The sequence below is a fragment of the Ictidomys tridecemlineatus genome, chromosome 12 (assembly GCF_052094955.1).
Source record: "Ictidomys tridecemlineatus isolate mIctTri1 chromosome 12, mIctTri1.hap1, whole genome shotgun sequence".
Taxonomy (NCBI): Eukaryota; Metazoa; Chordata; class Mammalia; order Rodentia; family Sciuridae; genus Ictidomys; species Ictidomys tridecemlineatus.
In genome coordinates, this window is record NC_135488.1 from 113874690 (window position 1) to 113900301 (window position 25612).

The 25612-nt window shown below is 51.8% G+C and overlaps 1 long non-coding RNA gene across 1 annotated transcript; it reads right to left on the bottom strand.

The window, feature by feature from the left end:
- Positions 1-457: 457 nt before the first annotated feature.
- Positions 458-2913, bottom strand: LOC144369461 (uncharacterized). Its single transcript, XR_013429256.1, has 2 exons — positions 2810-2913; positions 458-629 (listed from the first exon to the last, which is right to left on the bottom strand). It is a non-coding gene; the product is annotated as an uncharacterized LOC144369461 (long non-coding RNA).
- Positions 2914-25612: the final 22699 nt, after the last annotated feature.

Consider the following 25612-nt stretch of genomic DNA (forward strand, 5'->3'; position numbering starts at 1 on the left):
TGAGTCCGTCTGAAGATGGGAGTGGGGACAAGCAGCCTGGGACCCTGCCCTGCCCAGCCTCTCCCATGCCAGCTGCCTCCACGCAGCCATGGCTCCAGCAAGTGTAGCACCGTGCCCCAAGTGCCACTTCTCAGTGCTTGTCATGCCCCATGCCTCTCCCCCCTTCTCCAACACACACCCCACACCTAAGCACATGCCCCTCCAGTGGGATGCAACCAAGTCTCTCTGTTATGGACGAGGAGACACAGCAGAAGTAACATGTGCCACTTCTGGGAGTCATGTTCCTTTAAGGAGAGAATGTGCCTTCCAGTCCCCTTTCTCCTCCCCAGTGGCTGGAATGTCAATGTAATGGCCCAAGTTCCAGCAGCCAAGTTGGGCCAAGGAGAAGGCACTTAAGGCAGGAGGAGCCCAACCCTCATTTTGGTGTTGGGTACTCTACCATTCAGCTACATCCGCAGCCTTTTGTATTTTTTATTTTGAGACAAGTTCTTGCTAAGTTGCCCATGCTGAACTTGAACTTGAGATGGTCCTGGCCTCCGTCTTCCAAGTAGCTGGCGTTACAGATGTGAGCCACGGCACTTGGCTCAGTGTGCGCGGAAGTGAGAGGACACCACTCTGGATTTTTCCACCTTAAGAATGACAGATCTAATAGCTAATATATCCAAATGACAGAAATGTGTAGCTGGGATCTTCCTTAAAGGGAAACACTGCCTTACTTTTCTTTGTGCTCCTTTCAGGATGTGGCACATAGTCAGCAATTTGATTTGATTTAAACTTGTAAAATCCTGCTGCCCGGGGGAGTTCTACACAGCACCCAGCTTTATACAGCACCCGGCTTCCTGCTGTCTCACCGCCCTGGCCTTTGTCTCTCCTGAAAACAGCCTCTTTGATATTCCAGACAGGGCTTTTTGAGGGAGGCCATGCTCAGTTTGGCCCGATTTCTGTTGATCTTGGTCTGGATTATATCACTTCTTAGGTCAAACCTCTGAGATGAGAAGTCACCCCGAAGGCCACTCTGGGCAGCTCCTTGCACGTCAACAGAGCGTCCGAGCCAGGCCACGTGTGGGGTCAGAGCCGCCGAGAGGAAGGGCTTCCAGGAAGGAAGGGCCGGTCAGCGGGCAGATGCAGCCCAGGTGGGGAGGCAGCCTTCCGCTGCGGGACCCTGACCCTGCACAGGGTCCTCTGGTAGACGCAGAGAGTCAGGCTGCCAGCGCCCAGAAAGGGCGGGGCAAGGAAGCAAAGCAGCCAGAACCTGCCCTTGCTGAGGAAACTCGGGGCAGGGACAGGTAGGGCAGTAACTCTGGAGCCACGGGCGGGCGGCCCTCCTATGTGGGATTTTCAAGGGGAGGGTGTCCTGTTCTACCTATAGCAACAATCTCCCTGGCCTGGGTTTTCTCCCTGGGTTTCCTCTTTTCCCTAGGAGGTCGGGAAAAGGGGATATTTTATATTTTTCTGGATACATAGCTCTGTTATCTGTATTGTTTATGTTTTTTCAAAATGTATTTGCTTACTTCTGTCACTTAAATAGAAACCAAAATTCTAATAAAGAAAAAAGAGCTGGGTGCAGGGACGTACTTGGCAATCCCAGCAATGCGGGAGGCTGAGGCAGGAGGACCACAACTTTGAGGCCAGCCTGGACAACTTAGTAAGAAATAAAAAGAGCTTGGAATGCAGCTCAATGGTAGAGCATCCTTGGGTTCAATCCCCAGCACCAAAAAGAAAAAAGGAAGGAAGGAGATTAAAGAGAGAGAGAGGCTGGGGTTGTGGCTCCGTGGTGGAGCACTTGCTTGGCATGCGTGAGACCCTGGTTCTAACCTCAGCGCCACATAGAAATAAATAAATAAAACAAAAGATCCATTGACAACTAAAAATAATTATTAAAATAAAAATAAAAAGAGAGAGCAAGAGAGAGACAGGAAATAGATGAATGATTAATGAATGAATAAAAACAAAACCCCGGGCTGGGGTTGTGGCTCAGAGGTAGAGCGCCTGCCTAGCATGTGAGAGGCACTGGGTTCGATGCTCAGCACCATGTAAAATAAAATAAAGATATCATGTCTGCCTATAGCTAAAAAATAAATATTAAAAAATGAATTAAAAAATAAAATAAAAGGGCAAGGGACGTCTGCCCTTTGCCTTCTCCGGGAATGGGACTTGTTTACAACCATGTGGCTTATCAGAAAAGGGGTCCCTGGTGAGAAAGACATTGGGAATTCCAATTGTTACAAGGACCTGGCTTTGGGCGAAAATGTCAAAACAGGGTGGTGGGGCAGCCTGCCCTCCACCAGGTGACAGATCTAGGGACCTCCCTTCAGTGCCAGGGTTCCCCAGAGAAGCAGGACAAACAGAAAATATGAAAAATACAGAAAAAGATTGATCTGATGTGATTAGTCTGTGATGACGGAGACGCCCCGTGTTCTGTCTGTAAGGTGCAGGGGCAGGAAAGCCGAGGTGTCCATCCTGGTCTGAGTCTGAAGACCCCAGGCCCAGGACCACTGATGTCACAGGGCAGGAGAAGACGGACGTCCCAACTGAAGCAGAGAGTGACTTCGCCCTCCCTCTGCCTCACTCTCCTCTGCTCTCGTGGATGGGATGAGACCCCACACCCGGGAGCCGAGGTTTCCCTCGTCTGTCTACTGATTCAAATGCTCACCTCTTCTGGACACCTCCTCAAAGTCACATCCAGAATTTGTATTTTACCAGCTGAGTGTCCCTTGGCTCAGTCAGGTTGACACATAAAATTAACTGTCCCATAACCCCAATGTGTGCCATGCGACTCCAAAGCTGCAGTCTGTGAATCGCTCCCTACCTGGCCTCCCACAGCCGGCTGCACAGCCGACCCTGGAATCCCACGGTACCTGTCCCTTCCTCAGGGAGTAAAACGAAGCTGGCCGAGGTCCTGCAGCCCCAGAGTGGCCCCGTTGGAATTTGATCTTGTGCCTATCGGTCCTCCGATCTGGACGCCGTCTACTCGGAGCTGGCTGGGCCGGCGGAAGGGCTGGCAGCACAGTGTGTGCTGCGGGGTGGATGGAGCTCCAGGGCCACTGGAGATGAGTTTCCCTGTTTCCCTACATTTGTGTTTACTTCCCAGGCATCTGCTGAGGGCAAGGCCTGGCACTGACCTCCTCGAGGCGTAAGAGGAACAATGCCAGGGCCCCCCCAAGAGCTGGCATGGGCTGGCAGGCAGGGGCGCGGGAGTTTTGCGGGTGCACCTGGTGAGTGTGTGGGAGCCCAGGAGAGGGGGGGACTATCCCCTGCAGGAAGGTGGAGTCGGACGAGCTCTGAGGCCTGAACAGGGCTTGAGAAGGCTATGAACAGAGGAGCAGCCCAGAGGGAAGTGGAGGCTCTGAGGCAGACGTGTGGGAGGCGCGTTGGGGACAGCAGATGAGTTTGTCTGGAACAGCAAAGGTGGTGACGGGGCCAGAGGAGGGAAGCTGGGGAAGTACAAATAGAATTGATTCGGTCTTTAAAAGGAGGGGAATTCGGACGCCTGCTCCACGTGAGCACACCTTGGGGACACCAGGCCAAGCCCACTAAGCCAGACACAAAGGAAACGCCCCAAGCCGCTGGCACGCGGTCCCCAGGAGTGGGAGTCATAAAGGTGGAAGGTGGAGTGGTGGTCCTGGGGCCTGGCAGCAGGGGCAGAGGGGGCGCTTAGTGGCCGTCAGTTTGAGGAAGTTCTGGACATGGTGTTGGGATGGCTGCACCAAGAAGTACCCAAGGCACCGAGCCCGCACCTGAAAGGGTAAAAGGGCAGGTTTTCTGTTGTGTGTACTTTACCACCATTTCTTAAATAAATAAAAACTTTTTAGAAGATTGGAAGGAGCAGACATCTTTTGAAGGAGTAAATGCCACATGCTGCGGAGTGTGGACTTCACCCCTCAGCCTTCTATTGCTGTGCGGTCAAGACCTCTGACCCTGAGGCCACCAGCAGCCACCAACTCCTCTGCTCCCAGTTCTGCGGGCCAGGGACCTGGGGCCCCGCTGAGGAGCTCTTTAGCTCCATGTGGAAGTGGCTTGGGTCTCCCGTGTCATTGCTGCCAGGTGGTAGCTGGGCCTGGGATGTTCAAGATGGTTTCACTCTGGTCTGGCAATCGCAGGGATGCATGGGAGACGAGGACCTCTCTTTTTCTCCCTACATCAGTAACGTGGTGGACAGGCCCCAAGCAGGAGCTTCCCAAGCAATCACGGCAGGAACTGCATAACTCTTACAGACGAACCTCAGAAACCACAGAGCCTTGGTGCCACCCATTCTATTGATCCAAGTTCAGAGGGACGGAAAAAGCCTGCCTCTTAAGGAGAGAGAGGCCAGGTCACTCTGCAAAGGACGGGTAAAGAGAGAGGGATTGTTGGCCAGAAAAAGTCTTGGACCAACTTTTTAAAAAAGTTTGCTTTTTTGGTGCTTGAATCAAACTGAGGGCTTTGCACATGCTAGGCAGCAACTCTGCCACCCAGCCAGAACCCCGGGTCCTCGGAGCAACTTTTATATGTGTATATGCTGCCTTCCTGGCGGGGATTAAACCTAAGGCTTCGCATAGACTAGTCAAGCATCCCACCACTGAGCCACATCCCCAGCTTTTTTAATTTTTTATTTTGAGACAGGTTTTGCTAAGTTGCCCAGTCTGGACTTGAATTTGCAACTTTCTGCCTTGGCTTCAGCATCCAGAGTAGCTGGGATCAGGGTCTGCACCACTATGCCAAACATGTTACTTTATTTGTAAATTATACTCATGCATTATTGTTCTGACCCATTATGCATTTATAAAACTTGCACAAAAATGGAACTAGACAGACTTACTATACAGTTAGCAACATTTTGAAATGATTTTAATTTTTGTTCTCAATATGGGTACAAGAGCTTTTCTCTCAAATATGTCAATGATCAAATTTTGTTGGTGAAAATAATGCAATTGAGTATGGTTCATTCTTCTTTTTAAAATAATCGTGCTATAATAATAGGCTTAGTGAGCTGAGGTTGCTTTTATATATATGTTCCTTATTTTATTTTATTTTTTGGAGAGAGAGAGAGAGAGAATTTTTAATATTTATTTTTTAGTTCTCGGCGGACACAACATCTTTGTTGGTATGTTGTGCTGAGGATCGAACCTGGGCCGCACACATGCCAGGCGAGCGCGCTATGGCTTGAGCCACATCCCCAGCCCTATATGTTCCTTATTTTAATATTTGGACTTGATGAGCATCGTAGCTGAAGAATACACAGCCCAATATGGGAGCCAGAAGGCAGGGGGCTCTCTTGTTCACCCACAGAAAATTATCTTTCTCTTTTAAATTCACCAGTTATACAAAGATTTTTGTTTGTTTTCAAAATATGATGAATAACTTTCCATTATTTGTGCTGTCAACTGCTACTTTTGCAAAGTATTTTTAATAATGCCTTCAAAATCCACCACTTCTCTCTCTGGGATGATTTCTAGATTAGAGACTCTGTTCCAAGTTTGTTGTTGTTTAAAGTGTGCAGATATGAAAGAGTTTTTAATTGACACATTATTAGCTGCTCACTCCCTTAAAATCCCATGCAACAATATAACATTTCCTAACAGGTTTTTGGAAATGGTCCATTGCATAAGATAAAGCAGTTACTTTCTTAGGATGATGAGCATGTCACTTTTCCCTAAAGTGTCAGAATGTGCGTGTATGTGCGTGTGTGTGTGTGTGTGTGTGTGTGTACACGCAAGTGCGCACATACGTACGTATGTTTATGCTCACGCTTTTAAGAATTTGCTGGGGAGCCAACAGCTGTGCCAAGAACCACTTGCTGTGAACAAAGGGCCAGCAGATTTGGGACACTCGTTCTAGGTCTATTTGTTTAAACTCAATGGGTCTTTTAAATGTCTGTCACATGATCCACTGAATTTCTGGAACAAAAGACTTTCTTCATTCCTGGCAAAACATTGAAAAGATCCTTGTCTGTTTAAAGGTCCAGTTTTTTGTTGCGTTGTTTGCTTTTTAATCAAGCTAACCACTTCCTGTGGGCTGCACTTCCGGCTCATCCTTTCCCTGCTTTGGGGGTGCAGGTAGTGAGCTCCCAGTCTGAATTACCTTGGTAGCCCAATCCTGAATTCCCCCCCCCATTTTTTTTTTTAATTCCAAGTCAAATGTAGCTCCAGCAGCTTTGAGTTTTTCAATAACACATTGTTTTACCTGAAGAGATCATTTACAGAAGAGAAAGAACGCCTCTGGTTGTCATTCCTTAGTGGCTCATAAGAAAAGCAGTTCTTCATGGACTTCAACCTTCATACCTGACCTTTTGGACACATAACAGCATCTGGAGTTTTATCCAGTCGAGCAAACTTCCCACTGAAAATTTTTTCTAATGAACAGCCAAATGTTTGTGAGTATTTTCTGGGCATTTCCAGCAGTATTTTTTTTAATATTTATTTTTAATTATTGGCGGACACAACATCTTTGTTTGCACGTGGTGCTGAGGATCAAACCCGGGCCACATGCATGCCAGGCAAGCATGCTACCGCTTGAGCCACATCCCCAGTCCTCCAGCAGTATTTGTTGACAAAGGAGTGCATTTTGGTATCTTACCATCTCGTATTCCATTATTTACTCCATCTAAGCATTTGCCCACTGATACTGCCTCTTAGACACTTTTTGTTGTTGTTGGGAAAAAAAAAAAACCTCCAAAGGGGTTCCTAAATATTTTCCACTAAGTTGTTGAGAGTTCGTAAAGCCTGGGGCTGAGTGGAGCTGGGGTACAGCGCTTGCCCACCATGCACAAGACGATTCCCAGCACTAAAAAAAAAAAAAAAGTTTTGTCAAGAACTGCATTGACAGTGATCAGTGATCACCACCTGTTATGGTTTTGATATGAGCTGTCCCCCTGCAAAAGCTCCTGTGTCTGACAATGCAAGAGGTTTAGAGGTGAAATGATGATTGGTCATGAGACCCTCTACCCAACCAGTGCACTGATCCAGTCCAATGGACACCTGGGTGGTAACGTAGGCAGGTCGGGTGTGGCTAGAGGAGTCATGGGGGGCCTTGGGGTATATATTTTGTCCTTGGTGAGCGAAGCTTAGTCTCCCTCTGCTTCCCAGTGCCATGTCCTGAGCTGCTTCCCTCCACCTCACTCCTCCACCATGACGTTCTGCCCCATCTTGGGCCCCGAGGAATGGAGCCGGCCGCCTGTGGACTGAGACCTCTGAAACCCTGAGAGCCGAATAAAATCTCCTCTAAAATCGTTCTTGTCAGGACTCTGGGTTACAGCAGCAAAAAGAGCTGAGTGATATACCACCCCAAGAAATGGAAATGGGGTGAGGAGAAGAGTGAGAGAGGGCGCTCTTACAGGGGAGAGGGCCCCTCTCCGTCTGTGGAGAGATGGCCTTTACTTGTCAGCTCTGACAAATAAAATAAAAAAAAAAATAAAGGGCAGAGGGTCTCTGGGATGAAGTTTTTTGACAATCAGGGGCCACTGTGAGGGCACAGAGACAATGATCATTGAACATGTCCTATGTCCAGATATTGTGCTGACTCTGGGGACAAACCTATGAAATAAATGCTGCCCCTCATTTACTTAAAAAAAAAAAAAAGAAAAGAAAGAAAAAGAAAAGAAGAACCGGTTTGAGGACACGTTAGCCACCACGCTCAGGGCTGAGGCTGGTCCTGGGTTCTGGGTGCCTAGTTCCAGTGTGTTGCTGAGGGAGTGGCCTCCTGCAGTCTTGAGCTACCCCGACGCGGAGCAGAGAGGGAGGCTGCTTCGTAGCAATGGCACTACATACACACCCACCTCGATGGGAACGCCTGGCTTGTCCTACCCGATGAGATAGATCCCCGTGGTGCTGGCCAGCTCGTGTGTGGTGGGTTTCCCCTACCAAAACCAGTTCTCCAACACCAACTTGATGATCGGCAGTTGAATTCAGTTCTGATTCTGTCTGCCTGGAGTTGGGTCAGACTCCCAAATTATGAGACTTCTCCCAATTTAGATGCCAGCCACCAACGGGGTCCCCAGGCCACCCACATTTCTGCCCAGCTGACGATAAACTCACGAGCTCACACCCACCCCTCAGGTTTGGTCACTCTCCAGAAGACTCAGAACTCAGGAAAGGGGCTGCTTCTGGTCAAAGTTATTAGAAAGGAGACACTGAAAAGCCAGATGGGAGGTGTGGGGCGGGGTCTGGAAGGGTCCAGAGCAGGAGTGTCTGTCCCCGTGGAGATGGAGGTGGCCTTCTCCTGGCCCGTGCTCGAGCTCACAGACTAGCAAGCCCCCTAACTCAGGGTTCTGATGGAGACCTCAGGCAGAGACTCAGTCGATGAAATCGTTGGCCTCTGAGGATCAGCTCCAGCTCCAGCCCCTCCTCTCCCTCAAGGTTGGGGGCAGGGGCTGAAAGTTCCAACCCCCTAATCATGGCTGAGTCTTTCTGGTGACCAGCTCCCTCTCTGAAGCTGTCTAGGTGTCCCCTTCTACCCCATGACTCATTCACTGGCATCAAAAGACCCATTACCCAGAAGAGTTCCAAGGTTTTAATAGAACTGTGCCAGGAACTGGCGGTAAAGATAAAAATATATATATTTTAATTAAAGTTGTCTTTTTTTAACACACCCTATTATTCACATGGGCTCGGATATTAGGATTATTTTCAATTTGGGGGTCTTTTCCCCCAGGCCATTTTGTTTTGTTTGTGGGGTGCGGGACCCACGCCTGGGATGGGCACACATGAACTCCACGCCCCTGATGGATGGTTTTAAAACGATTACCTAAGTTGAAATCCAGTCGTATAATCCATCTATCCATAGTCAGTCCTCTCATCTGAGGGCAAGGGATGGTAAATGTCACAGGACAGTAAGAAGGGACAGACGTGGGTGAGAGCTAGTTCCCCAGGGTTGTGTGCGTGGGCGTAGCTTGACCCATAGCCCGAATGGGGACTGCTGTCAATCTGAGTGATAAATATTTGTATTAAGAAACAGAGGTATGGAGAGTCCCTGAGGTGGAGTGACCTGCCGGTCCTTCATCCCACACACGTGCACCGGGAGCTTCCTGGTTCCAGAGCTGAGGCGAGAGCGTCTGAAACCACCGGGCAGAGGTGAGCCAGTCCCCGGCCTTGAGACTCCCACAGCGCGGCCATCAGTCCAGAGGGCACCAGAGTCCTGTCCCAGCTCATCACATCAAGGGGTGGGGGTGCCGACGGCAGGGCAGGGGCTCTAGACGGGGCCATGAGTCATGGGAAAGGGTCACTCTGATAAACTTCCAGGAGGAAGTGCGCTGCTGGCTGAATTCTGAAGGTCAGAGTGAGTTGTGACCTCGTGATGCCCACAAGTTCAGGAAGCCACCAGGACAGCAGGGTAGCCAGAGCGAAGGTCCCTAGTTGGGGTCAGGAGGAAGAGAGGTCAGCGAGAGGCCATGTCGCCGGTCTGGGTGTGAGGGGCTGGGGAGTCTTGATGTCACTCAGGGGCAAATGGCACAGGAGGGGCTGAAGAAGGGAGGGGGTGGGTCACATCTGAGTTTTAGGAGACCTTTCCCTCCACAGGTTGGAGGAGGCAGAAGGCAGGAAGCCAGCGAGGGGTCAGTGTCACTGTGAAGTAGGACCCAGGGTGAGTCCTCAGGAAGGGGGCTACTCAAGGTTACGGGCCTGTCCCCACACAGGGAGCTCACGCAGACAAGATGCCCGCTCAGGGATCCCAGGCCACCCTTGCTTTAGGCTAACTGGCTGTACCTTCAGGGGTCCCCACACATGCCCCTCACCTCCAGCAGCAGTCCCCTAGAATGACTCAGAACTCAAGAAAGTGCCGTGCTTAAGGGTCATAGCTCTGCTTTTTTTTTAATAGCAAAGGACACAAATCAGAACTGGGCAAAGAAAGAGGTCAAGAAGGTGACACCTGGGCGGTTCCAAGGCGAAGCTGCTGTATTCCCTGAAGTCCCACCACCCTCTCTGAATTGAAGTGCGACGCTATGGAGTGGTGCCAGGCAGGGACGTTTGCCTGAGCCTCGGAGCCCAGGTTTGATGGGGTTTCCTGGTATATTCACAAAGGGTGGCTCACTGGCCATGCGGCTGAACTCACCGCTAGCCCCTCCCGCTAAGTGGGGTCGACATTGTGGCCAAAGCCCCACCACACCCAATGACCGGTTTTCCTTTCTGGAGTGACGAGTCCCACCCCGAGTTATTGTCTTGTCAGGTCACCTCCATGAGTGGCCTCCTAGTAATCCAGGTGTGGTCAGGGCCCACCACGGATAGCAAGGACTTCTGTGTTGCCCGGGGGCTTCCCAAGGTCAGAGCCCCTCCTCTGCGGACACAGGCCAGCCAGATGCCTCATGGTTCAGGAGCTTGGGTGGGGCGTGTGGAGTTGTTGCTTGGTGATCTTGGGAATCCACAGCTCGAGTGTGTCCCTTGGCGCTTGTGTTCCCGCAGGAGAAGATGTCAGGCAAGACGTTAAATGTAGTAGAAGTACAGCAAGGTCTGTTAGAGAGAAAGGAAGGACCCCTCAAGGAGAGGAGAGGGACCTGCCGTTCCCCAGTTCTGTGGAGTCTTAGGGAAGTTTCTAGAGGGTTTTGCCCAGGTACCACCTCTCAACTCTTGAGTGACAGCAGGATGGCATCAATTTTCAAGCCCCTCCTGCCCCTGTTTGTTCCACAGGGATCCAAGTGGAACCCAGGTGTGGGGTGGCGTTTGCCGTCACAGTGAGACTGAACTGAGATGCGAAGTGGCCTGTGCTGACTGGTTCCAATGGGCCCTTGTTTGTGTAGATTTCATGTTGGTGGGCTTTGCTTTTAACGGTCCTGGCTTCCTGGGTCTTGGAATCTTTGGTCTGGGTAAAAGCCACAAGAGCCCCCTTCCGGGACAGTCTGTGTTCTGACCAGGAGGAAGGAAAATGGCGCCAAGGGTACAGGTTGTTTGTCAAGGAATGTAACATCCTATTGACTTAAGCCAGCCAGGGCCAGAAGGGCCTCAGGGAAACCGCTTCTGAAAAGAAATGCGAGGAGGGAGCACAGGCCCCGTCTGTGGAATGACCTCTTCACTTCCTGCTCCCTCCCACCGCTCTGAGTGAGGGGCCTGGAGACAGGGACGGGAAGGTGGAGGGGTCTCCCCCTGGGGACAGGGCAGAGGCTCCTGGGAGGCGGAGCCTGTTGCTCCCGGCACCACTGTTGGCTGTGGGGCTGTTGCTACAGGTTTCAGTCAACTGTTCAAACCAGGTTCCAACAAGACACGCGGGCTGTAGCCAAGGGCTCCCTCCTCAGGCACTTCCTTTTTTCTCTGAATCACTTCCTCTTCTCTGGCTCTGGACAACCTGCCCATGAGGTGGGGAACCTTCTGAACTGGACTGCTGCGGATTTTACAATCTCAAGTAAACGAAGATCTACAGAAACGAGATCTGCAGTCTTGTCCTTTAACTCAGCTCCGAGGGAAGTTCTGCTGCGGTGCATTTACGCGCGGAGTTAGGGTGCAGTGCACTGTGTGTAGGAAGCCAAACTAAACTCTGTGCGTGAGGGGGGGGGCATATTTTAAGGACAGGCCCTCCCTCCCCCAGAGCCCCACACCCACTCCAGGTCATAGAGCTAGGGCAGCGGAAAGGTTTTCACCACGTGGGACTTTCAGTGACAGATCCAAGATGGGCCTGGGAAACCCGGGACAGTAGCTCCTGAGAAATGAGGGAAGAGTGCCACTCTTCATTCTGGGGTCTCCCTCCCCAGGCTCTGGCTTACTCTCAAGTCCTCTTTGCTCCAGATGCACCGAGCGAGCCAGAATGGCCTGCAGACCTAGCTACTTCAAGACCTAAAGAAAGGTTCCCAGGAGCTCCAGAACAACCAGGCTGTGGGTTGTGTCCCCTTTGGAAGTCTCTGGCCTGCCGGGCTCGTCTCTGCCCTGCAAACAGGACAGACCAGCAGCCAGCAGAGCCCACCTGGGGAGGGTGGCCGCCCGCTTTTAATAGCCAAGCAGTCAGACAGGAGGCGCCAACCTAGCCGAGTCCCAGGGCCTAGCAAGGCTACATATAAAACAACGAGCGCAGCTGGTGACAGGGCCAGAGGGCACGCTGGGAGCCTGCCAGGGAGCCTGCCAGTTTCCCACGCAAGGAAGGGTATGAGGAAGATGACGGTCCCAAAAAACGGAAGGTGGCCAGGCACTGAGTGGGTGGCTCTGAATGGCTCAGGAGACCTGGCCTGCCCTTGCCAGCTGTGGGTGCTCAGGAGGCCGACTCTCTAGCCCTCACCAGATGGCTCACGGGGATGTCCCAGGTATCCAGTCCTGGTGACAACTGGCATCTGTCACCAGAGGTCCTCAGCCTCTAGTTGCACACCCAGTGGTGGGGAGCGAGGTGCCTCGGGTCAGTGAGTTGCTCTGGGGTCCCGTCGATCCTGCTCTCCTTGCCACCAGGCCACCAGCCTTGGTGTTGCTGGCCTGGGCTGCTTTGAAGAACCTGGATTCTACTTTTTCCTGCGGGCACTTCAGTATTTGAATACAATTTTGTAGGGCAGGAAGAACCTTCTTCCTCTACCTGTCTTAGGTTCTCCACCTGCAGCCCTGCAAATTACATGGGCAGAGACGGACTAACCAGAGAAAACAAACATAAGTTTACAAGAATGTTGGCAGTACACAGGGAGTGGCCGAGATGAGTAACTGCAAGGGCGGGCAGATTTGGGTTTATATACCACCTCCGGCTAAACCAAAGGGAGGGCGGCCTGGATTAAGGGAAGGTAACCAGGAAGAGTACAGTAAACAAGGGTGTTTAGCGAGAGTTGCTCTGCAGATTTACACCCGAGCCTTCTCCATTGCTAAGAGACCTCTTGGGGCTGTGGAGCGGTGCACCTTGGTGGGAGAGCTCAAGCTGAGCTTGGGCCAGGCCCTGGGCTCCATCCCCAGCTAAAGTAAAATAAAATAATCAGACTTTATAAAAGGTGGGAGAGAGACACCTTTTATAAATGTAAATTCTCTTTACAAAAGAAATTTTTTCCCTATTTTCTTTTGATACATACGCCTTTATTAAACATATTAAAAACATTAAAAACATACTTGTTTTAAAGATCCTCTTCTCGGTGTGTTATGTTTTTTTATTTATTTTTTAGTTGCAGATGGACACAATACCTTTATTTTATTATTTTTATGTGGTTCTGAGGATCAAACCCAGAGCCTCCCATGTGCTAGGCGAGCGCTGTACCGCTGAGCCACAACCCCAGCCACGTGTTATGTTTTATAAAAAGTGGTGTCTTTAGAGGAATCTTATTGATCACACAGTAGTGACAAGAATCTCAGATACAATGGTGCCTACCATCTGAACAACAGGTGGACTGAGAATTCACATAATGTAAAAAGAGATGTGCCGAGGGTCAGCCATGGGGGGTCCAGGTGACCAGGAGGCGGGGGCGGGTGCCCCTGCGTTCCGTTCCCTCTGCTGAGTCACTGCACACTCACACAAGGGCTGCCTGAGACCTGGTAGTCTGCAGTGGTATCATCCTGGGACACTCCCAAGAAGAGGACAGTGAGCCCCATGCAGGCAGCAGGAGGCCCTGGTGGGGTCTGCAGGGTCAGTAAGGGGGTGGGAGTGTTTGTCAGAAGCACAGGACTCCTCTCCCCTCCTCACAGAGGACGCAGAGCTGGGGGGTCCTGACGGGTCTTTTTTTTTTTTAGTTGTGGTCACGAAGTGGCTCCCCTTTCTCCACAGAAACGCCCTCTTCACCGTGGCTGATTTCAGGACTGTCAGCAAAAGAGTCTCTGTGAAAGAGTCCAACGTAGATAAACTTCCTATTTTCGTGTCGCCCTGTTTACTTGGCCACTGGCCGAGAAGATACCCTACTCCAGGTGCTGGACACCCCCTTACTAGTTTTCACAAACGTATCCAGTATAGTACTTTGAAGAAATGTGCAAACAAGGCCTCTGGCCTTGAGCTGGGCTTCACAGAGATGTCTACATTCTTAAGATAAGTTACAAATGGGCTCCATGGTAATAGCTGGCAGGGGGAGGAAAGAAAGGGGAGAAGAAGCTCTCCCCTTCTCAGGTGTGGTCCTTGAAGGGTTAACTTGCCCAGAACAGTGAAAAGAAAAAGCTGCTTTGATGTGAACTTCTGCAGACTGTGAACTTCTGAGCCCCTCCCCTTAATGCTGGGTATAAAACCCTGAAACTGCCTGAACTCGGGGTTCAGGGGATTGATTGATCATAGCAAAAGCTGTGCCCTCTGCACCTGGCTGCAGCCAAATAAAACTGTTTCCTGCTGCCTTTGGTGCCTTGCCTCGTTTGTCCCCACAACAGTCAGACACAACACCTTTATTTTATTTGTTTTAATTTTTATGTGGTGCCAGGGATCGAACCCAGTGTCTCACGCATGCTAGGCGAGTGCTCTACCACCGAGCCACAACCCCTGAGAAAGTTTTAATAACGTACTTTAGTCACACACTTATTATTGGGGGGGGGGGGCGGGAAAGTGCATCGATAGCTTTAAGCCAAAATGCAAAGGGGGCGCATCTGAACGCCAGTACCCTCTGGCTCCCCGTCCTCTCCTTCCTGCTGCATCCTAGGATACAGCGGCCAGGTCACTTACCAAAGCAGGCCCCAGCTTGAAGTCTCAGACCAGAGAAAATCCAAAACGGAAGAAACGGCACTTTTCTCTGAAGGTTTTTAAGAGACCAAAAGTACCTGTTTCAAGGTTCCTGTTTCCTCCTGAGCCCTGCGCGCCCCTGTGTTGACCGTCCAGAGGAGGAGCCGAGGGAGAACGTTAGTCCTGCATTCCTGTGGTGCCCATTTATTTATTTGTTTATTTGCTTATATTTTCTAGTCGTAGCTGGACACAATATCTTTATTTTATCTTTATGTGGTGCTGAGGATCGAACCCAGGGCCTCAGACGTGCTAGGCGAGCGCTCTACCACTGAGCCACAACCCCAGCCCGGTGCCTGGTTTCTAAAGCTTTTCCTGCTGGTTCTCAGTGGCCTTCCGCTCCAGGTCATCCGTATGCCCAGCAAACCCATCTGAGGTGGTGTGTCCCGGCCCCTCAACCTTCTCCAGGAGCCGTCTATGTTCTCCAGATTCAATGATGCCCCAAATCGCCACCTCAGTTAGGATCAGCTACAGAATTTGCAAAGCCCATTACAAAATAAAATCGTGAGGATCGTGTTTTAAAGTTTTATGAATTTCAAAAGGGGCTGGGGATGTGGCTCAAGCGGTAATGTGCTCGCCTGGCATGCGCGGGGCGCTGGGTTCGATCCTCAGCACCACATAAAATAAAATAAAGATGTTGTGTCCACCGAAAACTAAAAAATAAATATTTAAAAAAAAAATTTCAAGAGGTCAGCAGCAGAGCCCTGACCCCACACGGGGCCGTGGCCGTGTAGATCCCATCCTGGTCCCTCTTCCTGATACCGGGTTTCTCAGTGTCTTACCTATAGAAGTGTGTGGTCCCAAAGAGGGTGTGGCCTGCTGCTCATAGGCTGGGAGGGGACCAGGGAGCCTGTCTCTTCCAGCTCTTCCTGACCTCTCTGTGCACCATTCCTTCCTCCACAGTATGGGGCAGTTCCCTTCTGGAATGAAGGTGACATGGTCAGTTATCAGAAGAACAGGCCAGAATTTTCCTATGGCCAGCTCCTAGAGAGAAAGGTAGGAGAAGGTCAGAGTGATATTTTCAGGTCTATGGCTAGCTTTGGGGAGAGGGGTTCTGATTTCTATGACTCACTTTGGTCCTTTCTTCTTTCCTCCCTCCCTCCCTCCCTTATTTCCTTTCTTTCTTTCTTTCATGCTGGGGATTAAACCCAGGGCTCCCTACCATTGAGCCACATCCCCAGCCCTTTTTATTTTTTTTAATTTTGAGGCAGGTCTCACTAAGTTACTGAGGCTGGCCTCAAACTTGGGATTCTCCCGCCTCAGCCTCTTGACTTACTGAGATCACGGGCACGTGCCGCCTGGTTGGCAAACGGTGGCGGGTTCTAAGGCCTGCCTTGGGGTAGAATGAGGGAAGAGGCAGGGAGAGGTCAGAGTGAGAGACCTTGGCTCTGAGGCCTCCCAAGCTCAAAGTTCTGGGCAAGCCAAGGGCCATACATGGCATCTCATGTCCTTGGCTCTGACACATTTATAGAAAACCTCTTGTTTTAAAAACCTTCAAGAATATACAGAAGTGAAGAACCACACCCGTGACCTGGCTAGTGATATTATCAGCTCAGGGCTGGTCTCCTTCTGTCCTCTCCCAGGCTTCCCACCCCACGGCCACCCGCATGCCCTTGAAGGTTTAGGAGCAAATTCCATCTGTCATGTTGTTTTATTTGTGAACATTCCAATGTGCATCTCCAGAGATAAGTCTTCTGTCTTAAAATATAACCACCATCACACCCCACACCCGGGACAAATTAGCCCTCGGGAAATGCGTTCTTCTATGAAGATGGTGTTATTAGATATCACATCAAGTGCCTGCTGGGGCCTGACACCTTCCGCCCACGGGGCATGACACCTTATAGAATCTGCAGTCGTGCATTCCTTGATGCTATGGTTCAGACATGAGGAGTCCCCCCAGAGAGGATGTGTGGGGCGACCCAAGGTCTGGAGGAAAATGATGAAATCACATGAGCTTTACCCAATCAGTGAATCAATGTACTCCGTGGATTAGCGGGTAGGGCGTGGCTGGAGGAGGTGGGTCGCTGGCGCCATGCCCTGGGGACTGACATTTCATTCCTGGTGAGCGGCTCTTGCTCTCTCCTTCCTGGTTGTCCGGTTGCTTCCCTTGGTCACTCCTTTCCCCCACGAGGTTCTGCCTTACTGTCGCGAGGGGGCAAAATTGTGACATATGCAGAGGAGAGGAGAAATAAAGAATGTCCATGCGCTTCTGCCCCCTTCAATGCTTTATTCACTCAAATTACTCAACACAGTTTCACTCTACAGGTTCTCAATCAAGAAAACCACAATCCTTAATGCTAGGCACTGCGATAGACAGAATCCATCCACAGCACACTATTCTAGGTTAATTCTAAGGACTGCAAACACACTTATTCATGACAGGATAATGACAGACCCCCCCCCCCCCGCAGGCTAAGTTCAAAAGCCTTAGGCTTTGTGTCCAGCAGGTGCCCACTCAGACCGCAGTGACCAGGTCCAGAACCAAGGCAGGCTTTTCCTGGCGTGGGGTGGACGACCGGTCGAGGAGGGGGTCGTAGAGAGGAGTTGCGGCTCTCACCAAGGTCCAGACATAGAGTTGGAGAGCGGTGAGGATCACGCAGAGGCTCAGGAACGGTGACAAGCGGTGGGATGTCAGGTCCCCTCAGGCTCTCCAGCCCGAGTGCATCCTTGTTTCCACTGGCTGATCCCTGTTCCTTTGCTCTATTGTTTATACTAAATTTGGGGGCTTTTGACCCCCTTCCGATCCTCATCAGCTACCACTGGATTTCTCCGTGACATCATTTACCCTGGGGTCAGAGACAGCTGGTCTGGTGGTCCCCAACCTGATCTTCTGCCTTTCCCTTATCGGGCGAGCACAGCCTGCCAGGGCCTTCACTCTGTTTTTCAGGGTGAGGGGAAGTAACCTGTTTGAGGCCACACTGGAGGGCTTTGTGGGTGTGCCTGGTGACACTGCAGGTTTCCAACTGGAATTTTTAAAATGGAGTCGCTTAGGCTCAGGCCTAAGGCCATCTTCACACTCACCTTGGGCCCAGAGCTATTGGAGTCAGCTGACCATAAACTGAACCTTGAAACCTGAGCAAAAATAAACTGTTTTTTTCTGTTCTAAGTTGTTCTTTGTCAGGTCTTTGGGTCACAGCCATGAAAAGTTGACTAAAGCAACAGATGAGGAAACTGAGTCTCAGAGAAATCAAGTACGCGTCCAGGAGGACATAACTAGCACAGAGCCACCTGGATGTGCCTTTCCTATGTCCACATCCTCACTTCTTTATTCACCTGAAATTCTGATTACACAAACAATACATCTTTATCATAACAGGCTCAAATACGGTGGTACCTGTAATTGAGATTGGAATAATCCTTCATTATCTAAAAGGGATAATCAATCATTGATAATTATTTTTGATATTTTATCGAGTACTCTTATTCACAACTTCTTATTTTCACAGTATTATAGACTCCAAAAATTTCACGAGCAGCACACAGCGCCTTTCTCAGCTCACCGGATGGCAACATCTCCTGTCACCATGAGATGGTGTCACCCTCTGAGCTGACGTTGGTAGCAGGCTGGTGAGTGGAGCCTTGTGAAGCACTTTGTAGGCTCCATAACTCTGCGTGTTGTCTGGCTGCAAGCTTTCCCCTGCCTAGCTCCTCTTCCAGACTTTATCTTTGCTTTTGGAAGTGCTTATCATGTAAGGAAATTCTTGATTTTTTATTTGAGCAGTGATGCAAAAAAAACCCAAAAGAACAAATTGTAGCTTTTTCTAAGAGAAAGGAGCCGTCACAGGAGCAAGGCCAAATCAAATCATGTTTATTTTTTCAAGTGCATTTGGTGGCCCCACATCTAGGTCTAAACTTGGGGCAGATGTATGAATGGATGCCTGCCCAGACCCGGGCAGCTCTCCTTTCCTGGAGTTCCATGTTGGCTGGGTCAAGGACTCTAAGCCAGAAGGGGACCTCTGCTTGCTGCTGACTGGGCACCCCAGGCTCTGTGGCAGCTCCGATTCCAATCTCCCTCTCTTGGTAGGGGCAAGGGAGCAGGTCAGTGCTCTGAGAAAGGGGCACTTGGGCAAATTACAGCTCGGTATCAGTGCTGGCACAGGGACAGCCACATGGGGACCACAGTGCCTGGTTGTAGTGGAAGAAAATGGCTTCACTGTACTTTTTTAAAAAGCAGCCCTGTGGAGATAGAGCTCCGGCACCACACTGGCCATGGTTTTTAGCATATTCATGGAGCAGTACATCCATCGCCACCATCCATCTTGAGAACATTTTTATCTTTATTTAATTCTAGAAAAAACGCTCATCCCTGGCCGGGCACGTTGGTGCATGCCTGAAATCCCAGCAGCTCGGGCGGATGAGGCAGAAGTTCAAGGGTGGCCTCAGCAACTTAATAACTCAGGGAGACTCTGATTCTAAATAAAATACAAAAAGAACTGGGGGTGTGGCTCCATGGCTGAGTGCTCCTGGGCTCAATTCCCAGTACCAAATAATAATAATAATAATAAAATCATTCCTTAGCGGACGAGGTCTCACTCTCCCCACCAGTCTCAGGCGACCCCTAATCTACTTCCTGTGACAGATTGCCTGCTCTGGACACTGGTATAAAGGGAATCACACAGGCTGTGGCTTTTGTGTCTGCCCTGATTTGCTGAGCGTCGTGTTTCTGAGGCGCCCACGTTGCCCAAGCTGGTTATGTATCGGTGCTGTGTTCCTGGCTTGGCTGAGTGCTATTCCATGGGATCCGCAGACCACACTTTGTTTTTCCAGTTGGCATTTGAGCTGTTCCCACGGTTTTGGTCATTGTGAAGATGCTGCCGGGGACAGGCATGTACAAGTGTCTGTGTGGCTGTGTTCAGTTCTTGTGGGAACATAAACGTGAATGGCTCCCTGTGCCTTTCAGAGGCCCGGCCCAGCTGCCCTGGGAGCAGATCAAGTGTCCTTCCACCCGAAGCCTCTCCCACCTCCAGGAACTGGGGGGCAGTCTCCATGCACATGGGGTTCCTTATGCACAAATAAGACTGGTCAAATGCAGGGGGTTGACTGACCACGGAGTCCCCTGGAAGTTCGCTGGGTGGTTCACTGTTCTGCTCTCTCACTTAACAATCATCCGGGAGGAAACCCAGAAGGCGGCCAGGAGAGAGGCAGGGTCCTCCCTGGGCACAGGTGGCGGCCCCTGTGCAACAGGCCGTGCTGACAGAAACAGCTGCCTCTTCAGTGGTCCCTTTGGAGAGAGCTCTGCAGAGAATCACCCCCCGAGCTGGGCCTTGGGGGGATCACCCACACCATCTATCATTGTGATATTCCCATAAGTTTAAAGCCTCTTCCAGAAAAGGCACAGGTTGCCGGGGCAGCAGATATTCAAGCGTCTCTGGAAACAGACCCAACACCAGCAGCGGGAGCAGGGCATCCTCAGAGCCGAGTGCAGCTCCCTGGGCCACTTTAAGGGGTTGGTGCTCATTGGATATTTCAGGGCTGTGTATTGGTTCCCCGTGTGCTCTACCTGCTCTGCCTGATTCACGCTTTGCAACAGTCTGTGGACGCAGAGATGCTGCCCTGGTATTATGGCTGAGGGAGTTGAGGCTCAGGGTGTCGCCTGACTTTCTGAAGTCACATGATGGAAATGAAAATGTGTGCCTTGGGCCAACATGAAGAGTCAGGGGAACTATCAGAACCTCGGGTCATCCAAGATGCTGGCTTGGGCCTGGGTCTGGTCTTGCTGGGAACGGAAGCACTGAGCTGAGGATGGCCGCCCATCCTCAGCCCGGTCATCTTCTGCCTTCACAAGATGTCTTCACACCCGGATCTCGTGGTTGCCCTGTATCTAGGGGTCATCGTCATTTTGCAGAAGTGGAGAGAAGCTCCACGTACGGGCCATGGGAAATCAGCTGCGTTTATGGAGCAACAGGTGGCAGTGGCCAGGTCTCTAGGAGCCAGAGGGAGGGTGCCCAAGCACCACCCTTTGAATAGCTACAAAACAAACCTTTGGGGACAAAAGTCTGAGAAAGGGAAGTGGCCTCGAGGACCTTGAGGCCTAGCCGCTCTGTGGCCCAGCCTGCCAGAGGAGGCCACAAGTGCCAGCTCCACCCTCGCTGACTCCCTGGGCACGTCCAGCCTGGGCTGTGCCCCGGGGTAGCTTTGCAGAGGGGGGCTGTTTTTCAGGGTTCTCCGGCTTGAGCAGAGCACTGCGACATGAGTCTTTCCTTTAGGAGGCTGGGGCTGGTGGACACAACTTGTCCATCCCAGAGAGGCAAGAGATTGGGGTGGAAGGAGGGGATTCGAGGGCAGTGACTGGGCAGAGGTTGGCCAGCTGGGAGCAGTTCCAGGACGCAGGGCAACCATCAACTCAGCCTCAGGTTTTTTCCCATGAAATACAGCAGGGGCCTGGGTGTGGGCAGGGACAATGCTGGGGGCTCCCACTGTTGGCCCCAGGGAGGGAGGCTGCTAGTAACAGGGCTGGGCAGGCAGCCTGGACCCCCCAGACCCACCACTGGGTTTGACCAGAATTCATTGTATGAGAAAGACACAGACAGAGCACAGCGGCACAGCACGGGCCCAGGAGGCCTGGCTCCAGAACATTGCCACCGAAAATCAGCAACAGAACACTGAAAGCAGAGGCCCTCGGAAGGAATGGAAGCAAGAATCTCCCACGACTGGCCTTGAAGCCAAAACACACAGTCTCCATGATGCATTCTGGGTTTTTTTTGTTGTTGTTCTTGTGTAAATATTTCATTTCTTCCGTCTTTGTCAAAGTGCCTGATTACACACGTGCCTGATCTTGCTTGGCTTTTCCTGTGTTGATCTGATCGTGGCCTGTACCCAAGTGATCCTGGCCCCGAGGTGTCCTCCATGAGCAAATTGGTTCTTGAATTGTCACGTTTGTGGGTGATTCTGGTTGAAACCTAATTCACCCTCTTCCTCCTCCCGGTGGGAATGGTCGGGCCTGAGCTGTGGCTGGGCCCCAGAACCACTTTGGGGAGCTTTAAAGAAAAAATGACAGATGCAAGCCCACAGCAGAGACTGACCCAGCGCGGCCCACTGGGGAGGCCTGGCCCAGGGCGCCTCTCAGGCTCTGCAGTGCCTGTACCGCAACTGAGGCCACCACCCAACGGGCACTCTGTTCCGACCAGCCTGGCCTTGACAGATCCCTGGAGCTCTCTGGGCCTTGGGTTCCCCACTGTCAGCTTGTTAGACCACGACGCAAGAAAAGACCACTGACTCCAATTAAAATCAAATTAAAGCAAGCTTATTATTTCGACCGGCCGGGCTGCCTTGCCCCTCAAAATCGTGGGAGCCAAGGACAGCCCCGAGGCTTCTTTGTGGCCCAGTTTTATAGCCCAAAAAGTTACACAAAGGGGGGTTACAGATAACAACACTCTAAGGAGCATAACACAAGTTTACATTTTTGCTGGCCCCGGCATCAAAATTTATGGAGATCTTAGAGACTCAGAGAGGGTCCTTATCCAGCCAGGGAAGGCCAGAATTTATGAGGCGTCACTAAGGTTTAGGAAAGGGTTGTTATATGGTCAGGGAAAACCGGACCTGGGTGAGTTCAGGGCATGGGCAGGCATTCCAGTCAGCTTTACAACATCAACTAATGGCCAGGCCATACAGACATCCTGATATTTTTACAGAAAACAGAAATGAATCCTTCATAACTTGTGACAAGCTGGCTTCTGATCTAATGAGATAAGTAGGCTAGGTATATCAAGCTGGGGTAGAGCTCTGCCTTCAGGGTCTCCCTGGAATGTTGAGAACATCCGCTGACTTAATGGAGGGCTTAACTCAAACCAACAACCAAGACATGCCCTACCCTTCAGGGCGCCCACGGGACCAGGCCGCATGGCAGAAGCCACTTTGCAGTGTGGTGTGGAGCAGATGCAAGCAGATCTGTTGTCCCATGTGTTCAGGACCCAACCTGACCGTCTGGTGCCCACGACTGGAAGGACCCAAGTGGAGGAGGTGGGCACACTCTCCAGGCTTCTGGCCAAGGGAGGGAGTGACGCAGCAGGGACCTGAGTGTGTTTGCAGGTGTCAATGGCAAAAGCCACGTGGGACCAACAAAAAGAATGATTTCTAAGCGAAGGGTTGACCCAAACATGGAGAGAGAAGAAGGCTCTCATGTGGTGGCCATGAACAGAGGTCCTGGGCCCACTCACCCATGCACCCGGCCTGCACTGGAGGAGCTGCTTCTGCCTGGGAGTCTCTGCCTGGCAGTGGGCGTGGAGCTGCTCAGAGCATGAAATGGGAGTCCAGGCCAGACGCTCGTTTTTGTACTGTCATTACTACCAAGCCTCAGGACTGAGATAGGCACTCTGTGGATGCAGTTGCCCGTCTTCATGACTGTCCTTCCTGTCAGGTATTATCTTTCACGCACAGGCCCTGAAGGCCAGAGGGAGTAAGTAGTAGCTGTTAGGAGGAGGTGGAGGCAAAGCCAGTGGAGATCAGCCCAAGATGGAACCCGGGTCAGCTTTGTCCCAAGACGTCTCCAGCCTCCACTCTGGAGGGCCCTTCCGAGCTGTTTGAAAACAGGAGGGAGCTCCCCAGGCTGCAGACTGTGTCTGCCTGGGCCCCGCAGCCGCCAGAGCAGAGCACGGGGCTCCCAGGTACTGGAAGAGGAACCCAAGTGCGGAGCCCAGGGCGGCAGGCAGCAGGGCCGAGGGTCTGGGTCCCGGAAGGGTGTCCCTATCCTTTGGGCACCTAGTGCGTGCCAGGCTCGAGCTGCCAACATGTGGCTGAATCAGGAATCTTCGTTCTCCTGGACAGTCCCTGAGGAGGGGGCGATGGTCAGGCCTGGACCCTGGAGGAACTGTGGCTCCCGTGGACTGGAGGATTGCAGCAGACGGAAGGACGGGAGGCCAGGAGGTCCCGAACCTGGGGGGAGTGGGACACCCTGCCCTGTGGAGGGCCAGGCGTCTGAGCTGGAGTTCCCATGACCTCTCTCCTGCAACAGTGGCAGTGGTGGCTGTGCCTCTCTGGGACCAGGGGCCCCCACTAGAAGCTGTGGGGGGTAGGGCTGGGGCCGGGGGTGATTACCTGGGAGTTTAAAAGAGGAAACCTCAGCTCCAGGCATAGTTACAAAACCAGGGCACTCAGCAGAGAGCCCCGGGCCAGTGTGGCCTAGAACCAGAGCAGGCTGGTTTCCACACTGCTGCGTCCAGCCTCAGGGTACTGCCAGAAAAGTCAGGGAACCTGGGAATCCCATGAGGGTCCCCTGGGGGACCTCGGGGAGTCCACCCTGATTTCCTGCAGCCCTCAGAGCTTGCAAACGAAAGCAGCCGCTCCATCCCCTCCGAGGGGGTCCAGAGCCTGTGCGCAGCCCCGTGGGTTGTCACCTGGGGACCCCGGTCCCTAGCCATGATGCAGGAGATAAGGACACGCACTCCTCCAGGAAAAGCATGGGTGTGTCTCTGCTCCACAAAAATAAAAAATAATTTAGAAAAAAGAAAGAAACAATAGTTTCCAATTTGTTATCTCAAAACTTAGAGAATATATGTGAAGAATTTGAGAATGTTAGACTAGCAGGATACATAATTTTAGATGGGATGATTTATTTAATGTAGCACAACTACAGCAAAAGTTGTGCAATATATGGTGTGATTTTAGCAGAATTCTGTGTTCCCAGGACTAGGTCAGGGAGCTGCCTGCTGTTCGCTTGGCCTAGAGGTTGACTGACCCCTGGACTCAGGGTTGGCCTGTGGCAAAGGAAGTCAAGCTCCCAGCACTTGCTTCTGCTGAGGCAGAGCAAGGAATTCAGACGCTCAGGGAGAATGAATGGTGGGGTGGGCCCCAAGGACACAGAGGAGCCCCTTCACCCCTGCTGCGTGGCCACTCCTCTCTGGCCAGGCCAGCTGTGGGGTTGCTGTCCCCGAGATGGGCTGCTACCAAAGAGAAATGTGGGCATGTGCCTGAGGCGGGCCGCAGGGGGCCATAAGAGCTGGCCTGAGGGAGCCTTTGGCACTGGCTGGTGATGGGACCCCCAAGGTCCTGACAGGCAAAGACCTGGCTCGAGGTATCACCATGAGGAGTCACGGGGCTTCATACCCCAGACTGTGGAGCTGCTGGAATTATAGGAGGAAGTTCTCCTGCAAAACCCCACAAGTGACCACTGCTGACCTTTACTGTTCCCAGGGGGCCTGTGGCCAGCCCTCGCTGTGGGGTGGGGCAAGAGCAAACAGACTCGGGGCGGTTCTGCATTTTGACGACTGAAGGAGAGACAGCGCGGACAAGTGCCTAGTCCCCCAGTCAGAACCCTGGCTTATGAGGGGTCAAGTGACAACACATGCTTTTACAAATGCCGTCATGGGAGGGCTTTGGACCCAGAAGCTCGTTCTGTGGTTAATTTCCTGGTGTGCAGTGGGCCCATGAGCCCAGGCAGAACTCCCACCCTGGCTTCCTGACTCACCCCAGGAGGACAGCTGCAGAGGGAAGGGCCAAGCGGATGCCTCCAAAACTCCTTTCCTTATAAAAGGTGCCCAAAGCGGCACCATCCCGCTGTGGAATTGGAGAGATCTGTTTTCATCATCTCAGACTCAACGTGCGGAGGTGAGTTTGCTTTGGTGGATTCGTTCAAGCTCAGTCGTATTCTGGTGGCCGCTCACCTGCAGCACTGTTCCACTGTGGTCTCTTCTGGAGTGAACTTACCTGGCTGTGGCACCGGTGGGCAGTGGCTGGCCTGGAGAGGCACTGTCCCTGCACCCATCCATGGAAGGCTCTGGGGCTGCTGCTTCACCCCATGGGGTCTGCAGCTTTCCTTCACCTCAGGGCTGCTTTCTGGCTCCCCGCCATAATTGAGTCCACAGGGCTGTGAGCAGCTCCCTGAGGGCACCACGCTGACCACTGCCTGGACCCGGGGGCAGGAAGTTCCAGCATCATGCAGATGCTTTGAGGAAACACATGAGAAACAGAGGATATGATAGATCCACAGGAGACCTCCTGGCTGAGCCAGTTCTGGAGCTCGTTGGGATACCCACTCAAAACGAGAGACAAGACACAGAGCTTTGCATCCTACCCTGAGAAGGAGAAAGAGTGAATTGAGTCCTTATGGATTTCGGAGACAGCAAATACC